At 44.7% G+C, this 12,651-nt stretch overlaps 1 protein-coding gene across 5 annotated transcripts in view; it reads left to right on the top strand.

Annotated features, from left to right (window-relative positions):
* LOC138525768 (prolactin receptor-like) overlaps positions 1-12,651 on the top strand; it is a 1,166,304-nt gene that overhangs the window by 535,809 nt on the left and 617,844 nt on the right. The gene's annotated exons all lie outside the window — the stretch shown is intronic.

The following is a 12,651-nucleotide window of genomic DNA, read 5'->3' as shown; positions in this document are numbered from 1 at the left end:
TTGCTAGGCCTGACTCATCGCACTAATGTCTTACATCAGCGGTTCACAAAAATGCAGTATTATTGCTCATTTTGTTTCTTGGGTACAAATAACGTCTGGCGATATTAAAAATATTAGTACAACATTGCTAATCAAATGGGCTTGTTTTCTAATCAAGAACATTTTAATTGGCAAACTCTGCTAATTCGTTTTTCAAAACTAATGTATGCCTTGTAACAGTGCACATTTCCCTGCTTCCCGAACGATAAAGAGGCTAACTCATCCTTGCACAGAAACTGTATTTACCACTTGCAGCACCATGATGTTCATATACCCAATAACTTGACAGAATAAAAGATATTTAGGTAGGACTACTTGAGCTCGGACACACACTATTGAGCATAGACGGTGCATCCATGCAGGAACCATGACCTCATACTACTTGCTTATTTTATAGAAAATCAACACGGAGCAATTATTTAAGCTCGACAGTGCTGCTGCACTTTAAGAAATGGAAAAATTCGAAAAGAAAACATCACAAATGGGAGCAGAGATTAATTTGGTATACCGAAAGCCACAAAGTGGGTCTGAATGAGGACATTCAGTGGGGAATTTAATTACTATCACTCCTTTTTAATTTAATGTAAATAGTTCTAGGACCCAAGTCAGCTAGAGACAGACGATCCTCTAAACGTGGAAGAGGTCCCCTGTTAGTACTAGTCTGGCATGCATTCGAACCTTCTCTGTAAAATATTTATTTTTCTTTCAAACAATAACGCTGGTGCCATTCATGTAGACTTTACCAAACATTTCTTGGGGCCAAAGGTGGGCTCACATATAAACCCCCCATTCGGTAGGACAGACCTCTAAATTCTATGCGGTTACATTGAGCTCCTTCCCAGCACTTCCACACCCACCATTTGGGATTGGTCCACCACCTTCATTAGTGTAACTTACTATACACTTCGTTTTGACACCATTTAGCAGCGAACACAGATTTCAGCACTACTAACATCTGTAACCGAGAACAGACCAACAGGAATATCTCTCCCCAAGAAGGGAATTTAACAAGACTTTGACGAACTCTGAGGGATTTGTATCCCCCAAAAAGAATCTTCTCATATTAAGCCACGTTTGTATTCTTTCAATTTCTTTGAAAGGACAATCCCATTCTGGAAAATATTACATCCAATACAAACAGTACATCTTCCCCAGGAGCTTCCTCGCATGCAGGTATGGTACCCCCTTCGAGTAAATGTTAGTCGAATCACTATTATTCTACAGAAGTACAAGTTGTTCAAGTAGATCATAGAATGTGGTATTTATTTTGTATGCAGCATCCACACAATGCGTGACCTACAGACCCCCCTCTTTAATAAATGTAGATAATAAGATACTACCCATGGTTTCTTGCATGTAGATTGATGCCACTGCTGGAAAGACTGGTCCTACCTGACTTGATCTCGTTTTATTCTGGGAAGTTTGAGACGCACTCCATTATCCATTAACTATTTGCTGTGCTTTCACAGATTGACCGAAGACATTTCTGTGCGGCCATGTTCTAGGACGACGAGAAGGCGTTTGACTCCTTAAATTGGAATTGTTTACAGTTCTTCAGAGGATGAGTGAAGGTTCAACTTTCTTTTCCATAACTAGCCTATTATATACACGTCTATCAGCAAATATTCTGGTCAATAGTGGTATATCTGCTGCAATTGAACTTCAGCAATGCATTCGGCAGGGCTGTGCTCCATACCCCCCTCCTACCCACCCTAGAAGTGGGCCTGTTGGCCGGTGTCCTAAGATCTGGACATATAGAGATAGGTTCGCAAGTCTACACTCTGATGGTGTTTTCTCTCTGTGCAGGTGACCTATTATACATCCATAACCCAGAGGTTAATATCAGGTCTTTAATTGATGTGATTACCGAATTTGGTAACTATTCTGAGTTTAGAATAAATATGGCCAAATAAGATTTACTACCATTGACTTATGTCACGTCTCACGCTAGGGATAGATGGGCTTTGCTTTGGTGGCCCCTGGATGCTAAATATCCAGTGCTCAAAATATGGAGAGAAGTTTGGATTCTGTAACAAAGTAATTTCCTGCAATACTTACTTTATTTGAAGGTAAAGTGGAGGCGTAGATGAAACTACTGATATCAATGCTGACCACAATATTTCTTATTAAGATGATTGTTCTTTGAAACTTCTTTATTTATTTTTAAATATTCAGATCAAAATTCTGTGAATTTTCTTTAAGAAATTGAATACATTGCTGGTAAGGCTGATATGGACGGGTAAATCACTGAGAACAGCCTTCGATGCACTAACATTGCCATACAAGGTTATGATTTTAAAACCTATTACTTGATCTCTCAAATATGTCACATTATATCATGGTGTGGCCTGGGGTTATGCATGTAGCTCTGGAGAGGGCCATGATAGTTCCTGCTAAACTAACCTCTGCGCTTTGGGGTATACAATCCACAACTCTAGACTCAGTAAATAGTGTCCGTACATCAGTTTAATGCTTATCCAGTTTGTTCAATAAATACATTCACTACATACCTTTACCTACATATACTTACCTAGATAGAATTTGGAGAGTTAAATGTAAATTTGATAAGGGGATTTCCGGAGAGTTGGCCAAGCTGGCTGTCATCGGGGTGGAAGACCTGTTTAGGGATGGTACATTTATACATGTAGAGATTATTAAAGATGTGCGTGGGATGTCGCTGATACAATTAGTGATATTTTATAGACTACATAATGAAATGGAGAACATCCTCCATTCATATCCTGACTCTCCAGTTGAAGGTCAGGAACAGTGAAGTGTTGAATTATATCACCTCATCTACTTTGCAGAAAAATGCGGTGTCATCCATAAATTGGCAACTAACTGGAAACTGGGCACACTGCAGAAGCCTAAAAGAATATGGGAATTAATGTTGGGTTCTCCAATTGCAGATGGCACATGACCTTATGTTTAAGCATCAGGGGTCATCCTTGAATTATAGACGTACATTATTGTAATTTAATTTGATGCACACAACCTATTATTATCCTAAAAAAGTTGGCAAATGTAGCCCGCCGTCCTCTGGTGTGTAACCACGTTGTAAACAAGCAGAGGCAGATTTCCTCCATGTGGTCCTGTAGGAGGGCTGCTTAATACTGAGAGGAAGTGCTATCTAAGCTGGTTGCAATCAAATGAGTAGTGACATCTCTTACAACCATTTTTCTTATGTCTGTTAGGCTTTGTCCATGATGTTCATAGGAGGCTATGTGGATTATGGAGTATAGTTCTTTTGCTTGCTAAGCACCAGGTTGCTGTCAACTGGTAGTCGTGGACAGCACAATCAATGGGATGCTGTGCAAAACCTTAATCTGGTGTAACATATAATAAGATACATATAGGGAACTAGCTACCACTATTGCACGTCCTAAATATTATTGTTCAAGGCTTATCGATACACCATTCTCAACCTAATTCTTATAAGCTTATTTACTAATATGCTGCAGATTTGGATAAACATGCTTCCCCTGCTATTGTTAACACAGTAGTGTCAGTGAAATGCAACGCATATCATTATGAAGTAGGTATGAATAAGGGGTTTTCTTTCATTTCTGTACCCTATGTCTGTCTTGATGGCAAAATATGTACTTTAATGCATTCACGTTAAATTGATCTTGGTGCATCTGAAGTGTCTGCATGACAGGTAGTTTTGTATTTTCATTGGGTTATTTGAATCATGGTTAATTTATTTTGATTCATCACTGTTGTATACGTTTATGGTTATAATGGAATAAAATAAATAAAGTAAAAAAAAACATTTGCAAGGAGAAATGCAAATAATTCTTGTCAATGGAGGAAGAGGATCTAGATTACAGCATGCTAGCTGATGGCAAAAAGCTGAAAACAGACTTAATAGAAACTATACATAAAGCTCTGCATGCTGACATTTTTGTTGTTGTTGTTGAATCAACCATGTTAACCTCAGATGAGTGTTGTGAAAAATAAGATGAACCCCAAGCACAGTATTCATTATGTACTTAGTGATACTTTCTTATCATGGACAAATTTGTCAAATGCAAGGATTGTGGTCAGTATTTTGTTGCCGTAATGCTCTTTGATGTCACGCAAATGAGGCAGAAAACCTCAATGGTGCTATTTGTCCTCTTCCTGTTTGTCAAAGGGGTATTTCTTAAGACAATAGGCGTATACCATAATGGCCATTTTGGAATGGTAACCTTCTATTAGAAAATAATATTTATAAGAAGTCTAGGTTTTGATGATGTGCTTTGCTCAGTATGAGAAGTGTAAGATTCTTATTATAAATACAGTATATGGAAGGGACCATGAGAAATAAGCATTGTAAATTTTGTTTTAAAAAAGCCAGTTTACAATTTTAGCGCAATTACATTGTTTTCTGTGTTTAAAAAAAATATATATTCTTTTGCAAAATAAGGTTTCCTCCCCCTCAAGATATCGGTTTTTGATCTCTGGTCGCACAGCTGTCAGCAATAGTGTGGGTGGCTTCAGCTAACTGACTATGCGACTCTCACCCACATAGAAAGAGACAGAGACATAGAGGGGCACAAAGACAAAGAGGCCGAGAGCATGAGAGCGCGAGAAAGAGAGCACACAGAGGCAGATGAAGAGAGAGATTGATAGATTAGCGTATGATATACCAGGTACAGCTAGATTAGAATGATTATCTAATCACGAAAAGAGAATGTACATGAAATTTCCTGTTAACATGGTGGCGTACTAGTTGGTTCTCTGAGCTAAAAGCAGAATTCCACAACAGGATAGGACCGGTAGAACTTTTAAAGCTACTAACACTATTAAGAAAATATGCCTCATTACAAGCTTGCCGGTCCGGTAATAGCGGTGCCGGAATCTGTACCAGCACCCTTTTCCAGACTGGTGTAGTCCGAGTTGCGACGCTGGTAACACCGGCATTGCAAGGGACCCACCGCGTCCGGCAACACCGTTGCCGGTATCTCCGGAGACACTCGGCAACCGTGCCCGTGATACTGGCATGGCGTAAGTGAGTGCACATTCCGAGGTACTGATTGAAGAGTCAGTGAGGCGGAGGATGCAGCAGAGGCGCATGAGGAGAAGGAGGGCCATCATGGCCCAGCAAATCCACAATGCGCAGCAGGTCGTACTCCACAGGCTGCCACCAATCCCTCGCCTAAGGGCCACCTCATTCAACCTCATCCCTGCTCAGATCCACACCCTGTACCGGCTAGACAGGGACACCATCACCACCATAGTGGAACTCATACATGATGACCTGGTCAGCCTCATTAATATCCGGATAGCCACCACCATCCCTTGCTGAAGGTAGTGTCTGTGCTACACTTTATTGCCACAGGCACATACCAGCACACAGTGGGCCAGCTGCATGGTATCTCCCAACCATGTTTCTCCCGTGTGCTCTCCCAGGAGTTCAATGCACTCCTGTACCACGTATGAGAGACATTCAGCTTACCACGAACTGCTGAGGAGGTGAATGCTACAAAAATAGCATTCCATGCACTTGCACACATGCCTAATGTAATCGACTGCACACATGTGGAGCTGGTGGTCAGGCATGCTGTGGAGGTAGTGTACCGCAACAGGACACTGTACCATTCCCTCAACGTACAGATGGGGTGTGATGCCCTCCACCTCATCACACATTGCTGTGCAAGATTTCCTGGCTCTACACATGACTCCATGATACTGCAGAACTCCACGTTTCCCTGTTACATGGCACGACACGCCGGACATCATACCTGGCTCTGGTTGAGTCCAACTACAAGGCCATGTGGAGTGTTGAATTGGTGGGGTCAGTGAAGAGCATAGCATACCTGGCTGCTGGATGAGTCTAACTACAAGGCCATGTGGTGTGTTGAATTGGGAGGGGGTGGGCGAGCAGTGAAGAGCATAGCATACCTGGCTGCTGGATGAGTCTAACTACAAGGCCATGTGGTGTGTTGAATTGGGAGGGGGTGGGCGAGCAGTGAAGAGCATAGCATACCTGGCTGCTGGGTGAGTCCAACTACAAGGCCATGTGGAGAGTTCAGAAAATGGCTCGGTATGAGACCCATGACCAGTGGATGTGCACACTGCATGCATCAATCCATCATGACTCCTACTGCAAGTAACTGATACAATTACCAAATACCTGTGTAAGTACCCAGAGTCAGGATGGGTAATTGAAAGGCAAATGTAGATGAGGAATAAGAGCAAGGAACATCATTACCCACAATTGTAACAATAATAAAACACCCACTTCAAGGGGACATGACCCTACTTAGCGTTGTGAGGGCATGAACTGTGCAAGTGTGTAGGTGCAACTGAAAATGCAACACAGTTGTAGCATGCCAGAGCGCAAGGCCTTGACATCCGTGTCTCCATGTATGTAAAAAAACAGTGCATACATAACTACATCTATGTGGTCCAGCAATGAACCAAAACCACTTGTACCAGAATGCACCACACCATAGTGACAAAGATAGGGAAATACACAGTCAATGAAATACACAACGCATGATGCTCAGCCAGAGAATCCAGAAGCTTCCACCCCTGTAAAACCTCTGGATGCACACACATTTGACAGGTACACTGCCTGTTAGTACCTGTGTCATGTATTCCAAATGTAACACCTTTAAATGTTATGCTCCTAGACAAAAACCTCTGAATTGGGAATATACTTCTTTACCACTAATATATGATATCAATGTGGCGCTGTCACCCGATCCACCGTTTCACACCCCAAACTCCCCCATAGCAAATATGAAACCCTTCACCCCACACACACCTATTCCATCAATATGTCCTTCATCATATGGGTCACAATTTCAAAGCATGTCTATATAAAGGATTTGTAATAGAGACTACACACTGGTACTACCACTACATCATAAAATGCATACCATTCAAATGCTAAAAGTACCTTTGTACCAAGACATATAGTTGATCATCATATGTGACACATCAATGACATTTACACATTTACATCCATTTGTGTCAGTTGCTGGGAAAATTGTTAGAGGTAATCTTGTCTGTGAATGGTCCATGTGAATGCAACTGCACAAGACACATCCCACACGCATCCTGAAAATAATCCCTTCTGGTACACGGAAAATAACTGATGTCATTTAAGCTCTATTCTGCCTGTGCATGGCAGTCTTCTCAATGGAACATTATACAGCCTGTGCCAACATGGAATGACCAGGAAATTGACATGCACCCTTTCTGTTGATCCCGTGCAGGTGATGCTGGGTATCCCCTAATGCCATGGCTAGTGACCCCCCATCAAGCAGTCCCACAACAAGCACGAACAGGCGTACAACAGTGCCAATGTACGCACTTGCAGCACCATTGAGCAGGCTTTCAGCATGTTAAAGGTCAGGTTCCGCAGCCTCAGCAGATCTGGGGTAACCCTCATGTACAGCCCTGAGAAGGTTGGAAAAATTGAGCTGGCATGTGCTATGTCGCACAACATGTGCATCCGGCGCATTGTCCCCCGAAATGGACATGCTACCACCAGAGGCCGAGGACGAGACTGAGGAGGAGGAGGAATATGGCCAGCGCCGCGAAAGCAATGATGGAAATGCTGCACGTGCAGACCTTATACAGCACAACTTTTGAGCACCTGTTACACACACAGCACTGGACATTGAGCACACTGGCACTGGACACTGTACAAGAATAAATGCACTCACACCGAAAGATCAATGCCCACTTATGTTTTTGTTATGAACACCATATATATTGTGAGAAAATGTACTATTTATAATTGTGATTGCCCTTGACTACCTCTACAATCCCACCTAACTATCCCTCCCCACACCCCTTCCCGAACTATCCCTCCACACACCCCCTCCAAACTATCCCTCCCCACACCCCCAACTATCCCTCCCCACACCCTATCCCCAATTATCCCTCCACACACACCCTCCCCAACTATCCCTCCCCACACATGAGTCTGTGTCCTATTTCCATCCACGTTTATGTGGAGGGGTGCACACTTCTGCAGGGCGAGTCAGCTGCAGTGACCTATGCCTTGGGCTGCTTTGTTGTGAGCTCGTATGAGTGTTGCTTGATGATTTTGGGAGTGGCAAGGGCATATGTCGTTGTTCTGCAAGTGACTGCACTAACACAGCGATGCACTCTACCAGGGCTGAGATCCACCCAATCCCCACCCTCACTATCATGCCAGATGGTATATCCCTTGTGTGGCTCAGCCCAGCATCCGTGCGGTCCTCCTGGAGGTGTCCTGTAGCGTCTCTCGCATGAGCCGGGCCTCCTCCAGGTATTGTTGCACCATTGTGTGCATTAATGTTTGTCATGCCTCCACCCTGGACCGCCGTCCCTCGATGTCATGTACATTGTGTAGGCGTGGTGGTTGTCTGGGTTGGGGGCTCATTGGCCCCACGGGACTGAATCCCTCAGCATCGGGGTAGCTGTGGTCACTGGATATATAATCAGGCCCACTGTCTTCCACAAGGTCTGCGGGTGGTCTGCCTTGCATGAGGGGTGCAGGTGGCTCGAGTCATGGGGGTGCCTGTGGGACAGGTGGCTGCTGTCGGGGGGGTGCCTGTAGGACAGGTGGCTACTGTCGTGTGGGTGCCTGTAGGGCAGGTGGCTCCTGCCGTGCGGGTGCCAGTGGGACAGGTGGCTCCTGTCAGGGGGGGTGCCTGTCGTGGGGGTGCCTGTAGGACAGGTGGCTCCTGTCGGGGGTGCCTGTAGGACCGGTGGTTCCTGTTCGGGTGGTGCCTGGTCGGATGCAGTAGTAGACCCTCTCCCCTCTGCTGCCGGGCGCACTGGATCCCTGGGTGCAGGCGGTGGTAGGCCGGCGGCGTACCGGTTGCGCAATGTTGTCGGCTATTCCGCCTCATTGCCAGGTGATATGCCTGTGTGGGTCAGAAAGGCAGGGCATCAGTGATGGGTGTGGATTCAACGGACAGACATGAGTACTAGTGATTTCAGATGTATATGCATTGTCAAGGACAAGCTGATGGCCATGCCATGGTGCACAAATGCATGTGTCAGGGAATGCTGTGTGTGTGCATGTGCGGAGTGCGTACATGGTGTGTGCAGTGCCTGTTGCCTGGGGTACTGGTGTTTTATGGTTTGGGTGTTATGGGTGTTCCACACAAGCTATATGACATGGGACTGTCTGATTGTCACACAGATGTGTTACACATGTGTCTGCTGCCTACAGCATTAGCTGTGTTGATATGGAATCTGCGGGATGGGACATGGTGGGTGGGACAAGTCGGCCACTGGTATCATTGATGTGTGCATCTTGTCATCTTCTGGTGGTGGGGGGATGTGACACTGACGTGACTTTGGGCATGTGGTAGCATGGCGGTGACAACAGCAGTTGTGCAGTGTCGCGGATGTGTGTATGAGTGCCTGCAGATGCAACTTGTGGGGGAAATACAGGGGACCTGTGTGATGTGTGAATGGTGCATGGGTATGGTTGCAGGCAGGTACGATGTGCATGTGTGCAACATGGTTGACAGTGGGTGGACTGCCAGCAGGGCTATACTGTCCTCGGCTACAACATACTTCACATATTGGCCTACTCATTGGCATTGAGGCTACAAGGTGTGTGATGTGACATTGGGTTTACGGGGACTCACCAGCCTCATTGGACATGACATCTCCGGCCTCAGCATCTCCGACTCCCTCGATCGCCTCCATGTGCATTATACTGCTGCAGGTTTCCTCCCAGGCCGGCAGTTTTATTGGAGATGGTGGTCCCCCTCCTGTGGCCGTGCCCTGGGCTTGCTGTGTGGCAAGGAGGTTCCGCACAGGGAGACGTATATTGTCCCACCTCTTTTTGCAGTCCCTAACTGTTCTGGGGGTTGTCCCCACTGCCGACACCTTCAGAGCAACCTCCTTCCTTATGGCCTTTTTCCTGATTCGCGTTTGGCACAGGAGGTCATTGCAGAAGACTTCTGCAGAGTTCTCGACCAGCGTGTCAGCCAGCATGTTCAGTTCTGGTTCACTGAATCTTGGCTTGCACCTCCGTGTGGCAGGTTGTCTTGAGGTCATGTCTGTGTAGGTTCTTCAGTGCTCAGAATGTGCCTCTGACCCCTGTGCACTGAGGGTTGCAATGGATTGTGTTTTTATAATGGCTGCCGGAACATTTCCTGTTCCGGCGATCAGGTTATTTCCGGTCACTTTAATACTGGTACTGGTAACAGCGGTGCCAGTAGGTCCACGTGCGCGAAGCGGGAATCGGGGTAAGGGTCAGCGAGGATGCTGGTATGGGGAATTTTGGGGCCTTTTGATGGTATTAGCGGCATGCTGGTGCTACCATTTCCGGCATACGGGAATGCGCGTGAACGCTGACTCGGAATCAACCTTTGATTCCGGCAGCGATGCAACATGGACTCAGTAGCACCGGCATGCCAGTGATTCAACATTTTTACCAGAAAACTTGTAATGAAGCCAAATGTGACACTTATGTGCTTGTTACTAGTTTGCCGTTAATTCCAGAGGAATTCCTGCCAAATTCGCTTTCTGTTATCGCCACTCAGCCCCGTGAATTTACTGCATGATTCCAAACGGGGTTACAGTGGGGTTAGTCCCCATTTTAGGCTGATTTATTGTGATATGTAACCTTGCTGGTGGTAAATCCTCCACTTCAAGGCCAAACCTATATCTCAGCGATGCAATAAAAGTGGTGGTAATTCGGCTACTGCCAAAAAGTGTCAGTGTCCTGTTAACGGAATGACTGCAACTATTTTACCAACCTGCCCTACTTGTAATGAGTTCCTTCGTAATAGTGCAGTTCTCGGTTCTTCACCAACCCCATGACATTCCATCTGAAAGGCACTGCCTTACAAGGATTGGTCTCTGAGGAGGGCAAACTGTTTCTCTATGTCTAGCTATGCTGAGCCTCTGGACTAGTATTCAGCAGAAATGGGCAAGCTAATTGTTTATTGATTCAATGTTTAGTGATAGTCATTTCATTATCTAGTAACAGTAGTTAGTAAGTGTGTGACTATTTATTGGTGTATGCTGAATTTATGTTTATAGCTTTTTTTTCTTTGTTTATTTTATTTTCATATATGAAAAATGTATTTGAAAATCAAAAGATACCTAAAACTGATAACAAAATGATTGGTAAATCAAAGTCAACGGAGAAGAAGTGAACTGGTGACATAAGGCTTTCTGGTCACAGTAACCTTAAATCCACAACGGCTTTAAATGATTGTAGATTCAAAGCAATCAAGCAATAGGGGCCTGATTCATGAAAGTGTTTTATAATGGGGCAATCCCATAGGAAAACGTTCCATGAATCAGGCCCTAGATGTTTAGGAAATAATGGGCACTAACATTGAGAGAGCAGATGGGACGTGGGCATCGTGGCGCAGTTAAAGGGAAAGTATGCCTCAGCCAACACTGTCAATGATTAGAAAACCTTTGTAGATCTTGTGTGAAATGCAATCACACTTGCCACAGAAGCATTGGGCAATGCAAGTCACGGCTGTGTCTTGCTCTGACAATAGATCTGGGAAAACTGCTCCGAATCAAAAAGGTCCCCACAGCCTTCTAACAGTATTCCCCCCGACTGCCCTCTACCCCCCAACCTCTCGAGCGCATGCCCCTGACTCAGCACAAGTGTTCTCTGACACAGTTTCGTTTTTTTTTCTTTAACCACTTGTTGGGTACCACATAAGGGCATACGAATATTAAAGTGCTTTTGCATCTACATAAAAAGAATTTGAACAGCACAAAAGATCATTCAAAATCTCTCTCTCTTTTTCTCTCTGCCATCCAGAATCCCTTCTCTATTCTTTTTGGTACATGTGACAGTGCATTACCGCACGAGATAAACCATGTACTCCCACCCACACAAGACCATCTCGCCTTGTCTTCCACAGAGTCTACCCTCCTCAAAGACTTTCCTTATACAGTGCATTCACGCTCAGTCCTGAATGCTTGCATTTCACTTTGCATCCAGACTTATCCCTTTTGATGTCACTCGATTCCTCCTCCCATGGCCTTTCTCCCAGTGAGCTAATGTTGACCGCCTTGTTGCCCCTAATCCTACTCAGTACCCTTCAGATAGAGGGTTTCTATACCCACTACCCCAAGTCTGCCCAAATTTTTCTTGCTATGAGCAAGAGGTAGGGATGGACGATATGGACCAAAAGTCATATCTTGATATTGTTTATGGTGGTTAAATGCTGAGTTGTTAGCCAACTACATATGAGATGCCAACAGTACTAATACTGAACAGTAAACGCAAAACACAACTCTAACATTAATTGTCAGCTAACCTCCTCCTAAAATTGGACATCATCTCAACAATAATAGCAATACTAACAAAGAAATGCAAGTAGGATACACATCCCTATATGCACTGAAGTAGGCATTAAGTGACATTTTGTCATTGATTCGTTGTCATCTTAATTTAATGGGTGACAGACATATATATATATATATATATATATATATCGATGTTAACAATATTTTCTAATCCTATATCACTTTTGATAATATATCGATATATATCTCCAAACCTCAATGTGCCTCCTTACAACGTAGGCGGCCACGAAATGAATGGTGCCGGTAAGGGACCAGCACTGTTCATTCCGGGCCGCCACATTACGAGGTCTGCAGCGGGTCCCACTCTGGACGCCTGTCAGACCG

Source organism: Ambystoma mexicanum, chromosome 7p (genome assembly GCF_040938575.1).
Source record: "Ambystoma mexicanum isolate Mex_15411 chromosome 7p, UKY_AmexF1_1, whole genome shotgun sequence".
Lineage (NCBI taxonomy): Eukaryota > Metazoa > Chordata > Amphibia > Caudata > Ambystomatidae > Ambystoma > Ambystoma mexicanum.
This window is presented reverse-complemented; position numbering and strand designations above follow the sequence as displayed.